Raw genomic sequence first — 20824 nt, forward strand, 5'->3', positions numbered from 1 at the left:
ATAATGTTTACTGTTTCAATCTAAGGTGATAAAAGACTTTTGGGAGATGTCATACACTGACATAAGAAAAAAGCTGATTGACAGGTGGATCAGCCTCCCGGAATACCCCCCCATCAGCTGTTTCCAGAGGTGAATTTTAGCAGCAGGTTCCTTGGTTGTGAGCTCTGTGCCTTGCTTTTTTTTTTTCTTTTTTTCCTGCAAAAAAAGCCTCCTTCTGAAAGCCTCCGAAACAGCTTCAGGAAAAAAGTCTCTGAAGCTCTGTTTGGGGGCTTCTTTTCTGAAGCTCTGTTTAGGAGCTTCTTTTCTGATGCTTTGTTTCTGATGCTTTTTTCAGCCTCTGAAACCTCTGTTTGAGAAGCTGGGCGGGACTACATTCGGAGTATAAGACGCACCCAGATTTTCACCCTCTTTTTGGGGGGTGGGGAAAGGGAAAGGTGCATCTTATACTCCGAAAAATAGGGTATTTGACCAAGGAAACCCCAAGAATCTATCATAAATCATTCTGATTCAGCATTGTCTCAAATTTGAATAGTCACTTAATGAGTGGTCATAACCTGAGGACCACCCATACAGTAATTCAGCTGATTATTATCAGTTTTCTGGTGGCAAACTCACTCAAAACTCATAGATTATCTTTTCAAGTGCTTTCAACAAAACTATGTCTTTGCATGATGACTCAGTCTTGTCACAGAAATATATTTTATGTTCTAAACCTTGAGGTGATAAGTCCTTCCGCTAACTAAACTGTGCACATAAATGTGGAGAAAGGAACATTTATAATGGTGGAATTATTTATTTTGAATGTTTTTCTAAGATAATTAATATGTCATGCATTCAGATATCTTTTTGGGAGCACTTAAAGATCTTTTTGTTTTTCTCAAAAATGTCAGATTCAAACTCTATTTGAACTTTTGTTTACTTCATTCAGATTCAACATGCATAAAGTTATTATTTATCTAACTTATCTTATTGCGTTTTGACAATTTTATTGTAAGTCACCTAATATATTTGAAGAATGAGAATATGTACCTAAATAATAAATAGAACAATTTAGTAGTTTGGTGGAGAAGAAATTGGTGTTGGTTGGGGAATATAATGCATTTTTCCAAACTTTAAGTGTAATATCTGCCCCACCCCCAGTCTGCAACTCCCAAGCAAGCTGGACAATTTCAAAAAAACTTGAATTCTAAAGTAGCAAAAAATGATGTATAAAAGCCAATCTCTTTTCCAGGATAAGTACATTTTGGGATAGGAAGATTGATTTAGTATCCATGAGTGGTATAGAAAGATGTAGTATCCATGATGATATGGTGTGAAAGACAAACCTTTTCTGGGTTCATGTTGTCATTAGTGCTTCCCTATTTGAAGAACAACTAGTTACTTTAAATCTGTAAGACAACATAAGGGCAAAAATAAACACAACAATGAAGTGATGCAGTTTCAAGATCCATAGTTCATTCAGTTCAACTCTATTTACTTAACATTTTCAGAAGCAAAAGAAGCTATATCTGTCTGCAGAAATGCATACAAATGCATTCGGTAACCTCCATGCTTGCCTTTTGAGAAAGATCAAGTACTGAAGCCTAGCTGGTAAGTTAAGTTATTAGTTCTTTTATTATATTCTATGGTCAAACAGTTGTGAAATTATTTTCTGTTGAAGCTTTATAAACTGACACTTGAAATCCCTAAATCAATTGCTATTGTTTGCTTCTAATTTCTGAATATTACAACAGAATCCACTTACTTCAATGGTCTATATTTTCTCCTTCAGCTTCTTTGTAAGGAGGAAAGACCTGGAAAATAAGCTATTAGATTGGAACTCATCTTTTAAAAGTTCATCTTTGCAGCTACCCTGATTTAATAGTTGTTTCCAATGATTAAGTGATCCAAAGGAACGAAAATCAAGCAACAGAATCCTTGAATCTTAGCTTGCTATACAACTTCTTCTCTGTGTAGGTTTACTGTGATATTTTTATTAAGATTCAGTTTCTTTCTCTATAACTCTTTTCAGTTTAAAATTTTTGCTTATTTTAGAGAGTTGTGGCAAGATGTTCACAACTATGGCAAGATAGTGCCTCACTGAGGAGGTAGGGTTTGTTACAGTGGTGAAATTCAATTTTTTTTACTACCGGTTCTGTGAGCATGGCTTGGTGGGCCTGGCCTGGTGGGCATGGCAGGGGAAGGATACTGCAAAATCTCCATTCCCTCCCCACTCCTGGGGGAAGGATATTGCAAAATCTCCATTCCCACCCCACTCCAGGGGAAGGATACTGTAAAATCCCCATTCCCTCCCTACTCCTGGGGGAAGGATATTGCAAAATCTCCATTCCCACCCCACTCTGGGGCCAGCCAGAGGTGGTATTTTCCAGTTCTCCTAACTACTCAAAATTTCCGCTACTAGTTCTCCAGAACCTATCAGAACCTGCTGAATTTCACCCCTGGTTTGTTAGTATTATCTGTTCATAACAATGTGAAGTCACAGTTGAAAATTCTTTAGCTGCTGTTGACCTTCATACACATCAAATTCTTCCCAAGAATTTAGGATGTCGCAAAGTAGTGATGTAGTACCTTGTATGTGCAGATCCAGGAAGTGAGGTTTTTTCCAACTGACAAAAGTTGCCAATGCACAGATTTTCTAAATTCCATCCAAATTTTTTGTGTATGGCAACCAGAGGGTTAATAACCCCTGGGGCCACCACAGCCAGTTTATCCCATAATCTTTCAATTTTTGTCTTCAGATCATGATACTTTGTGATCTTCTCAAATTCTTTGTCTTCTATTCTACTGTCCTCTGATATTGCCACATCAATTATCCACTTTGTTTTTTTTTTTTTTTCTGAAACACAGCTATAGCTGTGTGTTATGACCAAGACTTTATCCATCTATATTTAAAAACCCATAATAATTTAACTGCTTAGTTTCAATTATTTTTTTCAACTATGTGATTCTACCAATGTTTCTTTTCTGGTACATGGTAATTTTTACAGACCTTTTGGTGAATTATTTTGGCAACTATGTTATATCATTGTTCATCATCTGTTTGTGCAATCTACTTGCATAAGCTGAATATATGACCGATTCTTTCTTCTTTGCACAATCTGAATTATTTGATGGTTTTTAATTTCTGACTTTTTATTGCTTGGGTGTCAAACTTGTCATGTCACATTGCTGTCAAGAGATGTATCATGACATTTTTGCCTTCGTGGAGCTGGGATGGGCTTGGTCTGTGCATGACACATTTGGCCCATGGGCCACCAGTTGGACACCCCTATTTTATTGCATTGGGTTTTTTTAAATGTTCCAGTTGTAAGTCTATGCCAGGATTCATCTTTATCCACATTCACTTTGATTTTTTGTAGAAGTTGACTGTGTAATGCCTTTCCTTGCCAACATTCTGTTCATGGTTTTATTACATTATTTTGTTATTCACTTTTTCTTTCCTGTACATTTAGTAAGTTGCAATTTTTTAACTTGTATCAATACTTGTTCTTGGCTGTCTTTTATATACTCAGACAATGCACCTATTTCTTCTTTGACAGTTTGTTTAACTTGAAGTAAACCCCTGTGTCCATTTTTGTAGGGCAGGTATAATATAGTAATATCACTAAGGTGATGTAATGCATAGTGAATGCTCATCTGTTTCCTTGCCAAGTTGTCCAGTTCAAATAACTGTTCAGTTAATAATTCCAAAAGTGTATCATATCACAGGTATAATCCAAGTGTTGGTGACTTTGATGGTGCTTCCGCTATTCAATTTTCTCCTCTTGGATATATTCTTTACTAATCACCTTTTTAACTTGTCCATGCTTGATGTTATCCAACTGTAAAAATATTATTATTTTGGGAAATAGAGGGAATGGATATGTCATAAATAGATTAAATAAGATGTGATGAAATTGCTACGATTTCATTATTACACTTTTTGTCCCATTATTTATTTTATTTTATTTTATTTTATTTTATTTTATTATTTTATTTTATTTTATTTTATTTTATTTTATTTTATTTTATTTATTTTATTTTATTTTATTTTATTTTATTTTATTTTATTTTATTTTATTTTATTTTATTTTATTTTATTTTATTTTATTTTATTGAATTTGTATACTGCCTACTCCCAAAGGACTCAGGGCGGTGAACAGCCATAGAATAAAACATATAGATACAAAATTTAAAATAAACTAAAACGAATTAAATAATTTGGCTGAACAAATTTAAAACCCCAATAATTTAAAATCAAATTTAAAATTTCCATTTAAAAAGGGGAAAGACTTAGGAACACTGTTCCTATAAGATGCTCATTAGGCTGTCTATTATCTCACAACTCAACTTTCAGATAAATAGGTAAGAGATGGTGGGAGAGGAAGAGACAGACAGACAGACAGACAGACAGACAGACAGAGAGGAGTGGGGAGGGAAGGAGAGAGGAGGTGGAATTGTAAGATCGCCCAGTGAAAAAGCAGAAGCAAAGATATTTTGGCCATGAAATATGTTGTGAAAAAAGTACTGAACCATATGTGTTTTGTAACTGTTATTTCACTACAGTTTTGTACATTTGTTAATTGTTTGCCTTTAATTAATAAGGTAAAACATGGTTCACATTCACTGCACTGTTAATTTTGAGCAGATGTTTTGCTGTAATTCAGCATCTTGAGCAGAGCTCTGGTTTGAGGACAAATGATGTTACTCTTTTAATTATAAAATAATAAGTGTATGTTGTCCAACAGCACACTAACTGGGATTTTTAAAAGATCAAATGGCACAGTAAAAATGTCCTCATTTACAATTCAATCAAGTCAATGAGCTGAAAGAAGTTCAGATCAATCATCTACCTACTAATTAGTACAATTCTAAGATCTAAAGAAAAGCCCCTCAAGGCATTAATGTCTTTGCTAAATTCTAAGCGTACGTTTTCTCCCTTATAGTAGGACAGGCTGGGTAGAAAATGTTGAATCAAAGCTTCAGTCTTTGAAGCTTAACTGTGCATTAAATATAGTGAAGAATAATAATACAGTGTCTGATTATACAGTGATTAAAAACAATCAAATCAAACCTTTATTACTGTCAAAGATGAGCATAAGGATGGTGGGTTACAAAAATTATAAATCATAAAAATAGAACAGAATAAAATTACATATAGAAAGCTAAAAAGTATTTTTAAAAAAACTTACTTCCTTTCTCTTACCATAACTCTTCAGCAGGACATCTCTGCTTTCCTACTCATCAGCTAGCATTTTCTCCTTGTTCCCCCACCAGCCTTAATTCCTGACTTCTTTAGCATGGTATCATCAGGAATCTGCCATCATCTCCAAACAGCTTGTTCAAAGACATCTGGCAGATAACAGATTGCTCTAAGCTTTGGTGGATTGAGCTGGTAGTTATTGACTATCAACATATGAAAATGACTTTTTATATACTGCAAATCCAAAACAATTTATTTATTTATTTATTTTAATTAATTAGTTTGTCAAAACAAGCAAAATTATGTTAAAATAAGATAAGAGATACAAGTATAAACATGATTATGAATACAGGAAATGGATACAAATAAATGGGAACAGTAATACAGGGACAGTAGGCACATTGATGCGCTTATGCACGCCTCTTACAGACCTCTTAGGAATGGGGTTAGGTCAACAGGAGACAGTTTAAGGTTAAAGTTATGGGGGTCAGGGGATGTAACCACAGAGTCAGGTAGTGCATTCCAGGCATTGACCACTCTGTTGCTGAAGTCGTATTTTCTGCAATCAAGTTTGGAGTGGTTCACCTTAAGTTTGTATCTATTGGATGCTCCTGTATTATTGCGGTTGAAGCTGAAGTAGTCATTGACAGGTAGGACGTTGTAGCAGATAATTTTGTGTACTATGCTTAGGTCAGACCAAAGGCGGCGTAGTTCTAAATTGTCTAAGCCCAAAATTTCAAGCCTGGTGGCATAAGATATTCTGCTGTGAGCAGAGCATTTGAGCATTTGATCAAATTTAATAAACACTGGGCGACCATCTAATGCTGCGGTCCTCTTTCCAGCTTGGCATCTCGGTGTGTGGGAGGAGGGATGATAATTCTGTGCAAGTGGCAGGTGTGCATGCATGCACAGCTCCATTTGTGTGAGCGCAAGCCCCCACCGCTCACAGGAGTGGAGCCCCGTGCCACTCAAGTGGATCTGCGTGCACAAGCACAAATGCCCATCATACGCACAAGTGGAGTTGCGCGCACATGTGCACTCACCTGCCACTTGCATGGCCCGATTCCAAACGGGTCATGACTAGGTTGTGGGCCACAGCCTGGGGATTGGGGACCCCAGATCTAATGGGAATTTGGTCATGTTTATCAGGTATTCTAAAACATGAAGTATGGTTGAAGAACCTAGACTGAAATATATACTATAAGTTTGAACATGCGCAGAGTACTACATAGATTTGCCTTTGCAGATTTTATAGTCTACTCTAAGACAATACCAACTACAGGTGTGAAAATCTCTCAATATCTGATTCAAATCATTTTTGAGTTATTATGATTAAGAAAAAAGATGGAGTTCCCATGAATATAAAGGCCCAACAGATTGTCTTTAAACTGAATCTTTCAACGAATCTCTCTGGATATTACAATGCCTCAAAAGTGTGATATGACCTAGCTTTTCAGAATATTTCTAGCTTCAACTGATTTATTTTGTGGTGAACAGGTGCAATCTGCTCTGCTAGGACTTGCTATATTAGACTTTGTTTTCCATTAGTATTGCTTCTGTAAAGTAGAATAATGAAGAATTTGGAAGCAGGGTGATATATTGTTGCCACTTATTATACCCAACCATCTTTCTATGTTTAGGTTAAAGTAATTTGCAGAGCACTAACCGAAGTAGTGCTCATACTGACTTGAAAGAGTTCAGGCAGTCTCACTGTATAAATATTTTTTTGCTCTATTGTAGGGCTATAAATGTAGGGCTAATAAAGTAAAGACATCTAATAGAAGAGCTGGCCAGTACAACAGAGAAGGTCAATTATATCTTGTGTTTCCCTTTCTTGTTTCCTCCCAAATTGCCTAAGCAAGTCATTACACTAACTTGGACTATCTCCAATAGAGAAGTTTATCCTATTTTGCTTCACAAAGCTTGCATGTTGTTAGAAATGTCTTTGTAATGAGATTTGAAAAGTATGGCCTCTACTACTCCTTACTAAAGAATTTGATAACATGCAGTCAAAAAGCAATCGCCCATTTACTTTGAGGGGGCTTTTGACCAGTGGTGAAATCCAAATTTGTTTATTACCTGTTCTGTGGGCGTGGCTTGGTGGGGTGGGGTGGCTTGGTGGGCGTGGCAGGGGAAGGATACTGCAAAATCTCCATTCCCACTTTCTTTGTTTTTCTTCAGTTCTGACAGCTTGATTCCAGGCAATTAATAACACATATATATCCTTAAAGTAGCCTATGAATATGCTGATTCAGTTATGCTTGCCAGTCTGTCCAAAGTAGTTTAAAATTTCATCATTTAGGAAAATTAGAAAATGCCCATTTACATTGGAGTTGGGAATCAAAATAAGTTGCCAGAAATAATTGAATTGCTTTATTTCCTTTACTAGATTTTGATGTTGATAGTATATTAAAATAGCATTGCATGCCTTTTATTAGCACTTTCAGAAAATAAACTGTTACACAGGAAACTCAGAGTTTGGGGGGTTTTTTGCTTTTGCATACTAAAGGCAAAAATGTCTCATTGTCTAGAAATAAGAATGCAAAATAAAGATGTAACATAATACCAAGAAAATAAAAAATATATTTTCTCTGTGCGCAGCAGAATTACAAAGTCATTCATATATGACTTTCCAGCATAGAAGGCAAGAAAATTGGTATTTCTAGCTATGCTCCACAAATGCTAATCTCTTTTCAGTCCATATTCAGCACTGATGAAACTGAGCTATATAGATGTACAGTACATTCTTTCTGATCAACTGGACACGGCTTTCCCATCAAGTGGTTATACACATTCACTGAACATCAGCACATAGCCTAGTAGGTGCAGTCCAGTTCCTTTAGCTTGGATTTATGAATATGTAGAGGATGATTCTATGCAAATTTATAGAAAATTATTTTTGTACGCAAGCCCATGGAAGTAATCTAAGTTTAAATATATGAAAATGTATTATACTATACTATACTATACTATACTATACTATACTATACTATACTATACTATACTATACTATACTATACTATACTATACTATACTATACTATACTATACTATACTATACTATACTATACATTGTGAAGATATGTAGATTGATTTGATTTGATTTGATTTGAACTGAGTCTGATACGTTTGTTTTGACGTACAATAGAAGTACACCATGGGTGGGTTCTAAAAATTTTTACTACTGGTTCTGTGGGCGTGGCTTATTTTGTGGGCATGGCTTGATAGTCATGTGACAATTATTTAGGATTTATCAGAGGTACTGGTCTACCAGGCTTTTTTTTTTTTTTTAATTTGATTTATATGCCGCCCTTCTCCGGAGACTCAGGGCGGCTTACAATGTGCTCAGCAATAGCCTTCATCCTTTTAACTGCTTGCAGAGCTGTACCGATCTACCCATTTATTTTTGCAGGCACTAGTCTACCCATTTATTTTTGCAGGCACTGATCTACTCATGTATTTTTGAAGGCACTGGTCCACCCATTTCTTTTTGCAGGCACCGGTCTACTCATTTGTTTCTTTTAACACTGATCAACTCTAGGGTGGCCCTTTGAAGCCCCGCGGCAAGAGTTTAAACAGTTTTTTTCCGTCTAGCCATCAGCTGGGACTCAGGAGGCAGCAATAGATTGGGGGTGGGGCCAAATAAAAGGTAAGAATAACGCGGGGGCGGGGTGGGGGGCAGAACCAGTTTGGTGACATCATATCATCACCGCTACTGGCTCGGCGGAACCAGGCTGAACCGGGAGGAACCCACCACTGAAGTACACACATTTGTGGTTTAATTTTAGTGATTCATGCAATAACTTTGTGTAAAGCAGGGATGTAAACTTGATGTCATTAAGGGCCACATCAAGGTTGTGTTTGATCTCAGGGGGGCAGGGGTGAGTGTAGCCAGCTCAAAGTCACTTGGAGGCACTTGTGGTGGCCAAGTGCTAAGGCAAGACTCCCTTCAGACTCTCCCTCCCTCTCATTATAATCTCCTTCCTTCCTTCCTGCCTGCCTGCCTGCTCCCCCTCCCCACACCCAAGCTCCATTTTCACTGGCAGAGGCACTGCGGTCCAGTTCTTTGCTGTTTCCAGGGTGGCTCCTGGGGCCAGTTCTAAGCACCCTGTGGGCAGGATTTGGCCCGTGGGCCTTGAGTTTGACACCCCTGGTGTAAAGAAAATCCTTAACTATGCCTAAAAGTAGAAATATAGTATACAAAGGAGACAGACATGGAGCCATGTTGTTGGTCACATATTATCCTTAATGTCTTCATCCTTTCTTCCACAGTCTTCTGAGCAGGATAGTCTGAAGAGAGTATCTGAAATAGATGAAAGAGTGAAGGAGGAATAAAAATATATGTTTTTTTTTAAAAAAAGAATATTTTTTTAAAAAAAGAATAAATCAGCATAGGCAAGCCATGTCTTCTAATCAATATAGTTTCAAAGACTAATCATCATGTTCATGCGACCAGCAATCCTATCTACTTCATTAGATTCCCTTAGTTGCACTTAGTTATCACCCAATCAACGGCATAGCTTAATCATAGCTATATTTCCACTTTAATTTCTATGATTCTTAAATTCAAATAACTTATTCAAGAATTAGTATTCTACACTCTATATCAGACTTTAACTCAATTACTGAGATCACTAAGCAAATTTAACCAAAATGATAGATGTTCCCTGTATTGACTTTTGGAGAGTGAAAGAGAGGAGAGGAAAAAATCTCTATTGGCAGATTTGTTTATTTGTTACATTTTATTACTCCTATAAATGATTTGTGTCACTTTACTTTCTTAAAAAATATAAAAAATACAATTATATATCCTTGGCATCTTTCTGCCACCGGAATTCAAAGAAATTGGTATGGGATGTGCTGTTTTGGTCTGTGTCTCTCCTTGTAATTATAGCTCTGTGCTTTGAAATTGACCTTCAAGAACTAAACAAAAGTCATTGTAATTTAAAAGCAAAAGCAACGAGGTAGCAGAATGTGTAATCTCCTTAGACAGAGAATCAGAGAATTTGAAGGAAAAATTGCACCAGCTTGTTAATGCTCAGTGGTTGCATCTACTTGCTGTTGAATTGTTAACATGTGCAGTGTGTCTCTTTTCTGTTGTATAAAAATAACTATGCAAGTCATAGTGCACATCTAACCCAAAGTCAGAAGTCTTTGTCGAAAAGGAACTTGATTTGTAGAAGGTTATATTTCTATATAGCTCCCATGGGATGGACAGGCTTTTGCATTCACGCCTTCAAGAAAGGGATGCAAAGAAATAAACGCCTCTTTGTAGGATTAGCTGCCTTGGGAATAGGCTATGCTAATTTGTGGGTAGAAATTCAAGAGCATTGGTAGATTCATCTGACTAATTAAAATATTAGAATAATACTGTAAATATTCCTGAAATACAAATGTCATCCTGTGTTTTTTTTAAAGAAAAGAAGAAGAAAAAAACAAGTTTCTACCGGTGAGAATATTACTCATCTCATATAATATCTAAAAAGAATTGAGATAATTTCTAACACTAATTTGACTTAATATTTATAAGACAACAGTCTGTTATGTTTGTTGCTTCTCATTTTGATTTATTATTCTATGGTTGTGGAACTGTAGCCAACATCGCTTATCCAAGCCCAAAAAGGAAGCACCAGCATTCTGAAATTTGCAGATGTTGAACAGTAAACTCCAAGGGGAAACCTCAGTGATGCAGACTGAATCAGTCTCAGGAGACTATAAAATGGAATGGAATGGCTAAAGAGGAAGAAGACCGAGACATATTGATATCATAGTAAAAAAAAAAAAAAAGTCATATAACTGCCTGCAAATATCTTCCTGGCCCTGCTGAGAAGATACTTTAAAGTTTAAACTGATAATACATTTTAATGTAGCTGGGATCAGCATAAATGGGTCTATTGCCATCCACCCCAAATACAACCTTACATAGAAGAGGAAACAATGTCCCGAGGGACTGCAAATCTCACTGCAGACCAAAAATCAATACAAACATGCTTAGATGCTCTTTTTTTTCTTTTTTGACTCTTTCAGTTAAAAACAACAACAACAACAACTGATCAGAGGAGTTGTTGAGTTGTCAAAGGAGTGCCTGAAGCTCTGAAAAGAAGTCCTCCATTCAAATTGTTCCCAAAAATAGGAAATGTGGTCTTTGCTGCTTCAAAACTAGTCTGTTGAAGCTGGTCTAACTTTTTATATATAGATGCAGCATTTAATACTGTGATATATTGGTCACAAATAACACAACTTTATGTATATACAAACAAAATGTCTAAATAAACAAATGCAGTTGAATAAGACCTATATAAGACCTAGCAGTTCAAAGCATGCAAATGTGAGTAGATAAATAGGTACCACTTCAGTAGGAAGGAAACAGAATTCTGTGTGTCTCAGTGTATAGTCATGCTGGCCATATGACCATAGAAGTGTCTTCAGACAATGGTGACTCCCTTGGCTAAGAAATGGAGATGAACATTGTTCCCTACAGTGGGATACAACTGGACAGGGCAAATCTTCACCTTTATAAGAAGAAAAGAAAAGGTGGATCGACAGCAGAGAATGTGCAACAGCTACCTAGATCAGTAAAATAGCAATGGGAATAAATGTACTATATTCGAGCAGCTGGATAGTGCAGTAGTTAGAACATTACCTTTTGACATGGTGGATCCGGTTCAAATCTCTGATACCTATCTTAACAGTTGGGTCTTTGGAGAAAGCACCCTACCACTTAACCTGCCTATTTTGGCTATGAGAAGGGCACAAATTAGGGAAGTTTGTCACAAATTTGCTGTCGCTGCAGTTTATAACAAATGATCTAAATCAAGAGAGCTAAACTACAGCACTGTTAGTTATATATGATTTTACTTTGCTCCAATATTCTCATTGACTTTTTGTATTACAAATTATTCTTCAATTTGCCTTGACCTCACAGTATATCTCCAAATTGGTAGAGATTTCCAGGCTGAGTTGATTTCTCACTCAGTACCATCTATGTTTCAGTATTTAATATTCCACACAGTGTAGATACATCATCCTGCCCTACCCATTCAAAAATATTTCAATAGACTGTCACAATATGTCTTTATGGCTTGTCAACTGTTTATTGCTTTTGGAGTGAATTCTCATGCTGTGACAATTTGCTGGTGAATGCAGACATGGGCATGCAGAGAATTCAGAAAAGAACTGCATTTTTTCCCTGAATATTTTCAAAAATGTCATTAGTGAACTAAAAATATGTATAATCTTTCTCTATATTTATTTAAAGGCAGCACCAGACTGGCTTGCAAGTATTTCAACAGTTTTAGGTCAACTTAACATTTGATCTTTGCAAAAATAATCAGACATTTCACAGTGGATTTTTTTTTCTCAATAAGAATTTTTAGTTAGGAAGAGAAGCTTTTTTATATTATCTTATATATTGTGCTCCCTCTTTTTTCTTAATTAAATGAAAACACAGAATAATAATAACTTTTATTTGCAGTCACAGACCAAAATACAAATATAGTTGCAAAAGAACGTGGGGAAAGTAACATCTAAATGAAAACACAAAATGAAACATCATGCTGAATTAATTCATGCCACTGTCAGTAAATATCTTAATGAATTGTGATTTTTATCACTGTACTTCCTCGGATCATGCATTGTAAAAAAATTGTGGTCTCAATTTGAATTTTATTTTCAGAATTTTCTGGGTTTTTTGGTGTATTATCATATATGGTAATATGTCCCTTCTTTGATATAGCATTCTCCAGATTTATTGCTGTATGACTGGTCCATCAGATTGTGCCTTTATGTAAATATTATTGCTTTTTTGCACAGTTTTTCCTATTATTCCACTGTTATTACTTTTTAAAATGTTCCATCAATTTTTTATCATGAAGTGTTTGATTTGTTCAGTAACAATTAATAAATATATCATAATAAATGATCTTGGTTCTATATAAATGTTTCAGATTAACCATGGGGGATTCCTATCTTCATTAAGCAATTCTTACTGTGCCTTTAGTCTGTTTCTCAAGTCCAAATGCATCATACTGGCATCTAAGATCAGATCTTTCTTTTTATAATTAACCTTGAAATTTTAAAAAATGGTGGTTTGATGGTGATACTAGTGTGAATCATTTGAGCTAGCCTTGCTTTCAAGGGATTCCAATTTTTTAACAATTTTTTCTTGTATCTGTTTAAGTTCTTGTCATATGTTGTTTATAACATAGGTATTTATGAAGTCCAATGGTTAATTGCTTCTTCCATGGTTGATATTATGCTGTTAGGAAATGTTTTCTGTTCTGTTCTGTTAGACAGTTTTTTATATCATGTAGTCTGAGAAATGCTAGTCCAACTTTCTCTTTCTCTTTTGAGTCTTGCAAATTTGGGAATCTTACTTTTGTTTTTTCCCCCCGCTCCATATAAGTCTGTTCTTTTCCAATCCTGTAGATTTTTGTATGCGATATGGATTTGTATTACTTGAAATGTACAGGTTTATTCTGGGTAATATGTTCATTTTCATTGCCATAAGTCCCAGCCAGGAAAATTACTGCCATCATTGTTTTGATTATAACAATTTTTTTAGTAAGATGGAGAAAGTATAAACTAGGTTACAGCATTCATTAGTCAAACCCACACCACCTTTGCCACAATTCCTTGCTAATGGTGTTTAAACATCTTTGGTAAGATGCCCTAAGCACAAGAAAAGCTCTTTTCTACTCAGTTAAAACTATTTATTACCTGCAAGAACTTAGTATCTCTTAACCAGAGACTATTTTGCAAGCTCACATGCTTGTTTCCTATTTAGTGTGGTAATGACTGTAATTTCTAATTTTATTAATTTTTGATTATTTAAAATTTTATGTCACTGAGGATTCTTAGTTATATTTTAAGATTAATTATAGTCTCTGTTTTTTTCAGCTTGTTGGAACACACACATTGTAAAAAATAACTGAACAGAAGTTGGTTACTCATCTAATTGGAATTTGAGCTCAATTATTCCATAAAGTCATACTGGAACCAACATTGTTGCCAAAGCAAATGCTCATTAAAACAGAGGCCTTTCCAGTTTTTATATTTTATAAAGTTGCTTGTTCGCATCTTATAAATTCTACAGTATCCATTGTAAATACGTTTAATTATTTTCAATTAAAATAAATCACTTAAAAATCAAAGAAAGATTTTTCTTTCAAAAATGTTATAGACATTTTAAAATCAGTGACATTCATAGATTAGCTGCTCTAGATTCATTTGCTAGCTCCAGTCAGACACATATTAAAAGTACTCTCCATATGTCACTGATTTGGATGAGGACAAATATTCCTTCTTGAAAGAACGCAGTTGCAGGCTGTGAGTGGTCCTTCAATTAAGAGCGCAATTCCTGCTACGTTTTTGTCTGATTGCAGTTCAGTTAAGTAAATATCTGTATTCCAATGTGAGTCATTTTTAAAGTGGCTCATTTAGCACAGCAGTCTCTGCACAAGTTTATCATTTCTTTCTCTATGTGTTTGATGTTTAGCATGAATAGGTTATTGGGATTTGACAAGTCCATCTGTTTTGTGAAAATGGACAATTCTCATCTCATACTAGCTTTTCTGGAAGTGCCTGAAGTTTTCTGCTGATTTTCTTGTAGGTTGCCTTTTATCTATAGGAATCAAAACATTTCATTTTGTTTCCTTTGGGTGCTCATATACTTGGGGCATTGAAAAGACAGATTGCAATAGCATTCTTTTTGCACTATCTATGGATTCAAACTAAGACATTTCCTTAAATATGTGACTCTTAAGCCAGTGGTGAAATTCCAATTTTTTTACTACCGGTTCTATGGGCGTGGCTTGGTGGGCGTGGGTGGCTTGGTAGGCATGGCTTGGTGGGCATGGCAGGGAAAGGATATTGCAAAAACTTCATTCCCACCCCACTCCAGGGGAAGGATACTGCAAAATCCCCATTCCCTCCCCACTCCTGGGGGAAGGATATTGCAAAATTTCCATTCCCACCCCACTCTGAGACCAGCCAGAGGTGGTATTTGCTGGTTCTCCATACTGCTCAAATTTTACGCTACTTGTTCTCCAGAACCTGTCAGATCCTGCTGGATTTCACCCCTGTCTTAAGCCCATATGCAGTCCTCAGCTTAATTTTCTAAGTCGCTTTACCTGATTGCAAAGTCTTCTACACGTGATCATTTTAAATACCTGACAAAATTATTGGCCTGGCAATGTATTATATGGGGATAGAACCAGAAAGCAGAGGAAAAAAGAATATAAGGAGAATAAGTAATTTAACCCATTGACCAATTGGATCCAAATAGAATAGATTACTCCCAAAGGGACATACGTGTCTGTAAGAAAACGACAGTCTCATTCTACCATAAAGTTGGACCTAAGCATGGTTATCATGACCATGAACCACCATTCTTGGACAGGGGCAGAGAGTATTATTTGCAGCTTTGCTGGTACATTTTTAATTAATTTTGATTTTCTGATGGGACATCATAGTGGATGAATTTAATTCAAATTTATATAGCTGCCAATCTCAACAAGATGACTGGTTAGACAGGCACATATAGTGTGGATTTGGTTTATTTGAACATATAGACAAAATCACACATAAAACAATATAACAGATACAAAAATCATTTTAAAACAGATAGAGCTCCTAGGCGTATGGATGATAACAATATCTAACTTAGCAATGGACAATCTGTTAGTGTCCTTTATTCTTTACCTAATGTTGGGAGAGACAGTGTATTTGGCTGTCCAAGGTCATCAGCTGTTTGTGATTATCTCCCACCAAAGGAACATATGGTACATGGAAGCAAGTACCTTTCTAGAAGGTAGAATTGATAGATTGAAATAGGCACATGGTTTACTTTAGGAGGAAGGTGGCAGCTCTTTCTGAGTGGCTTGTTGGCAGTGGCTAGAAAACAAAACAGAAAATCCCAAAAAAATCCAGCACACAACTACCCAGAAGTCTTCCAGAAGATAAAGCAAAACAAAACAGTAATATGAGGGACTATGTATGGTAGAGTTTTTGTTGGAACCAAAATAGCTATGTGCATGTGTGGGGAATGAGGTGATACAGAGAAGCTCCAGGGCAAAGGAGAACCTGGAGGAAGAAAGACTATGGAGAACAGAAAGGTTCAGCAACAGCGGTTTCTTTTGTCTTCTGAATTAGGTACACTAGCTGCTTGGATTCTGAAGCTAACTGCATTGCAGGAGAGAAGAGACAGTAAGAATCTGCATGAATTTCAAGAAATACTTGACAACAGCAATAAATGACAAGAAATAGGCAACAGCAACCAAGATTAAAGAGGAAAGTATGAGTCCAGAAAAATCCTGGATGAGGCTGCATGCAGGCACATGAGAAACTAAAAAGCAGTGGGCAACACTTCAGCAAATTGCCAATTTCCTTTAGATGTGATTCAAGGTACTAGTTATAACTGTAACTCTACATAACATAGGATTCAGTTATTTGAGGAATGCTTATCCCCTGTGGTGTCTGCCCAGCAATTTCAGAGTCATTTTGGGACCTAGGAAGTGGACCTTCTCTGTCATGGTGCCTGTCTTCTGGATTTGAACTTGCAGTAATTGCAAGCAGCAGATGTTAATAACAGTGCTTTAGTCCACTGTACTACAGGCTCTTTTTCATGTTGTATTCTGTTTGTTATGTAGTAAAAGGTCCAAAGTTGTTCTGGAGTTTGATGGTGCCCAAATTAAATAAATTAAATAAAGATTAATAAGAGCCTTGGTAGTACAGTGGTTTAATGCACCCTGTTATTAACACAGCTGCCTGCAATTACTGCAGGTTCGAATCTTATCAGGCTCAAGGTTGACTCAGCCTTCCATCCTTTCTAAGGTAGGTTAAATGAGGACCCAGTTTGTGGGGGCAATAAGCTGACTTTGTATAAATATACAAAAGTATGAAGGCTATTGCTTAGCACATTGTAAGCCGCCCTGAGTCTCCGGAGAAGGGCGGCATATAAATCAAATTTAAAAAAAAAAGTAGTAATTTTTAAAGATTCAGGCAGAGAACCTGGGAAGGAAGGAAAATTAGAGGAGATGATGGGAGACAGTCTTGTTTCTCCAACCCTTTGTTATGCAAAGTCTGGCAAATATGACACTGTCAAAAAATGACAGTGGCAGACCCAATATGGCTTCCAAGGCTGACATTCAGAACATATCATGAGGTTCCTGGTTAAATCTGAAGAAGGTTGAAGATGACAAAGGAATTGGTTAGAGAATCTAATAAGCATCTAGAAGTTATAATGTAAACCTAAGTAAGAAATCAAAATATATTGAGTTGCAAAATTAATACGTAAGCCTGTAAAGTATACTCCTAAATGTATAAAGAGATAACACCTACATATATAGCACATTAGAATTTACAACCTGCTTAATACAAGAACCCAGTTTATTTACTGTATATCAATCCAGTTTGCAGAATAAAACTCTTTTGTAATAAAACCTATCTGGCTGCTTTACCATCATACTTTTAGAAAGGCTCTGTAATGTAACAGTGTTGGGAGAAGTGACATGACATGCATTGAAAACCTAGAACAACCTCATGAAGATCTCAGATAATGGATTGGACAGCTATCCTAAGAACCAAGAGGGACAGCTTTTAAGGGAGGTGCAAAGACGCAAGAAGCTCAGCAGTGATTGGCCGTGTCCTAAGAAGAGAAAGGGAATTAAGAGAAAAAGATCCTGTTTCCTTCCCACTTCCATCCTCATGTTCCAAGCTGTCGTCAGATGCCTTGTTACATTCATAGTCAGTGCTGCACAATGCAAAAGAGATGAGCAAAAAGAAAAAAGAGAGCATTGTATGGAAGCTAGTGCCATTATGCAGTGTCAAGGGCAACCAGTCTTGGAAAAAAGAGGTCCACTTCAAGGCAGAGTGGTACAATGTTTCTGGAACCTTGAGATAAATAATAGAACTAGAAGAATAATTATTATGTAAAAGCTAAGATAAGTACTGAATAGGCTAGGCAAATGAAAGTAGGCTGGTGGCAAAGGGAAAAGTATAATACATTTAAAAACCTACTTCATTGTTCACTTATTAAGCAAAATTTATCTTTTCTGATATACATAAGGAGACAACTGTTCCAAATAAAAAATACTATCCCTGAACTCCATGGCAGCCTTAAATATTCAAAATTAATCCTTAACTATTGAGAAATGAAGGACTAGTTGTGACTACAAAAAGCCTAGTATTTGAACATTAAGCCAAATGTCTGAATGATTGCCTTGACATTTTTCAAATGTTCAGACTTAAAGAACATTAAGTAAACAAATGTTCCTCAGTCAGCTCTATTGACTAAAATGCTAATATAAGGTATTATCTGCAGTTCATATCTGAACAAGAATTTAAAGAAGTTGGGTTGTCCCTTATTCATCCCATCCCTCTAACAATTGTATAATGTTGGTTCTAAGACCTATAGGAGCAGTATAGAAAAGAAAAGTATCATTACAAATATCATTGAGAACCAATGTGGTATACAATGCTAAGATGCTGGGCTAGGATAGGCAGGAAGAAGAGGATGTCAACTATTCTCCAAAGCACCTGGAGGCAGAACAAGAAACAATGGATGGAAACTAATCAGGAGAGAAGCAACTTAGCATTAAGGAGAAACTTCCTAACAATGAGAACTGTTAACCAGTGGAACAGCTTGCCTTCAGAATGATGTTTCATCACTGGAGGTTTTTAAGAAGAGATTGGACAACCATTTGTCTGAAATAGTATAGGATCTCCTGCTTGAGCATGGGTCTGTACTAGCACAGGGGTGTCAAACTGGCGGCCCGTAGGCCAGATGCGTCACGCACAGGCCATGCCCACCCAAGCACCGTGAAGGTAAAAAAAATGTGATACGTCACCTGACATCAACATGAAGTGGCGAGTTTGACACCCGTGGACTAGAAGACCTCTAAGATCCCTTCCAGCTCTATTCTGTAACTACCCTAGGCCCTGTAGCCGGTTTGCTGATTGCCTTTGGACTCTTCACTGTCTTTCATTCCTTCACAGGACTGATATTAGCGCTAAAACTGAAGGAAAGAATATACCATCTAAACTCCTGAAGAAAAAGTAGTAAGTAAGCAAATAAATAATGAGGGTAACCCAGCAAGTAAAATCAGGCAACTGAGAACCATGTGACTTCTTTGCCCTTGTCTTTGGCAACTGCTGCAGTTTAGAATCTGGCAGCTGCTGTGATATGTGAAATGCATCTTAGTTCATTAAGATCAAAGAAACCAGGCATTTGTTCTCAGTGTGGATGTCTCCAGCCAAAAGTACTTATGCTGATTAACGGCTTTTGCTTGAATTGTTAACCTTCAAACAAGCTACCCCTTGGGGAATTGCTGATGCCACTGCCACTTGTCTCAAGACTCAGCTGTCTGCTTTTTATTCAACTTGATGTACAAATATTTAAATGATAATTGAAACACTAATTAAAGACTATTCAGGCATTCATAAATGAGATAAATAATCTAATGACAATTTCAAGAGCTAAAAGGCAAGGTTATAGATTGAGCCATGGACAGTTCCTCATTCTTTATCTAATCACTGTCTATCAGAGCAGATTTTTTAAAAGACCTCAACAATAATAATAAAAAAGGGGGGTTTCCTCAGATGACTTGAATATTAGCATAGCTGTCAAATTGTCCCTCCATTACAAAAGGGCAATTCAAGTGACCATTTTAGATAGAAGATTTTTCAAGAAGCAAAGTGACAGAAATTTGCTATTATCAATGATAACATCAGAATAATAATTTAACAATAAGTTCAATTATGTTTTGTGAACTAGTGGTCTTCATTGACCAAACTGCTTCTAATGGTTTTGACATCCCTGAACAAATCAAGTTGGTTAAAGATCTGCTTCTGGGAATTGATAGTTAGTTCGTTCTGACCCTGTCTGTCTTTGAGACAGCATTAAGGACTGTTTTTTCATCAGGGACTGGAACTGGTATGAATCATATGATGATTTCCATCACTACCACCCCCAGCATTCATCCATTTCTATGAAGTTGATTGAGATTACATTTTTATACTTTGTTTTATTATGCATTTTTATTGACTTGTCACTGTTTGTTGATAATGAATGTAAGCCTGAGTTGTATACTAAGTAGGGCAACTATATAACTAGATTAAATCAATCTCTATGGACTTATCTGAGCATGAGTAACATTTTTTGCTTATGGTTTATTATTCTATACATCTTCTGTATTAATATCCCTTTTTTTTCCCTATAGGGATTGTTTTATTCTTCAAACTTTTAATGTGATTATTTTACTCCATCTTTTTCCACACCATCTTAAGAAGCTATATTTGAATGTCAAAACTATGAAGAACAAAAAATCTACTCAGCCTTGAACCAATCAGGTCATCCTACAATAAAGCCATGGGAAAATAAATTGCATAGCAGAACATGTCCTGCACTAATGCAAAGTGGGCTTCAGTGTTATGACTTGTATGTATCAGTTTCCACTGGAAGTGGACCCCTTTTCCTAGAGTCAAATATGTCCCTGCTCAGATATGGATTACAAAAATACCCTTGCTACAAAACAGACAAAACTGGGGGGGGGATCTTAATGTACATACAGTATATTCATTTAAAAGAAAACCATTCTAAGTCACTTATTGATACCCACAGTACTTATCAATAGGCAATTTTAAA

General features: G+C 36.2%; 1 long non-coding RNA gene across 1 annotated transcript; it reads left to right on the top strand.

Moving 5' to 3' along the window:
• The first annotated feature begins 19 nt into the window (after positions 1–19).
• On the top strand, positions 20–20595 carry LOC117664396 (uncharacterized). Its single transcript, XR_004591031.3, has 5 exons — positions 20–129; positions 1491–1590; positions 16333–16584; positions 19177–19239; positions 20400–20595. It is a non-coding gene; the product is annotated as an uncharacterized LOC117664396 (long non-coding RNA).
• The last annotated feature ends 229 nt before the right edge of the window (positions 20596–20824 follow it).

This window comes from Pantherophis guttatus, chromosome 5, assembly GCF_059756535.1.
Source record: "Pantherophis guttatus breed Tessera chromosome 5, ASM5975653v1, whole genome shotgun sequence".
Classification (NCBI taxonomy): domain Eukaryota; kingdom Metazoa; phylum Chordata; class Lepidosauria; order Squamata; family Colubridae; genus Pantherophis; species Pantherophis guttatus.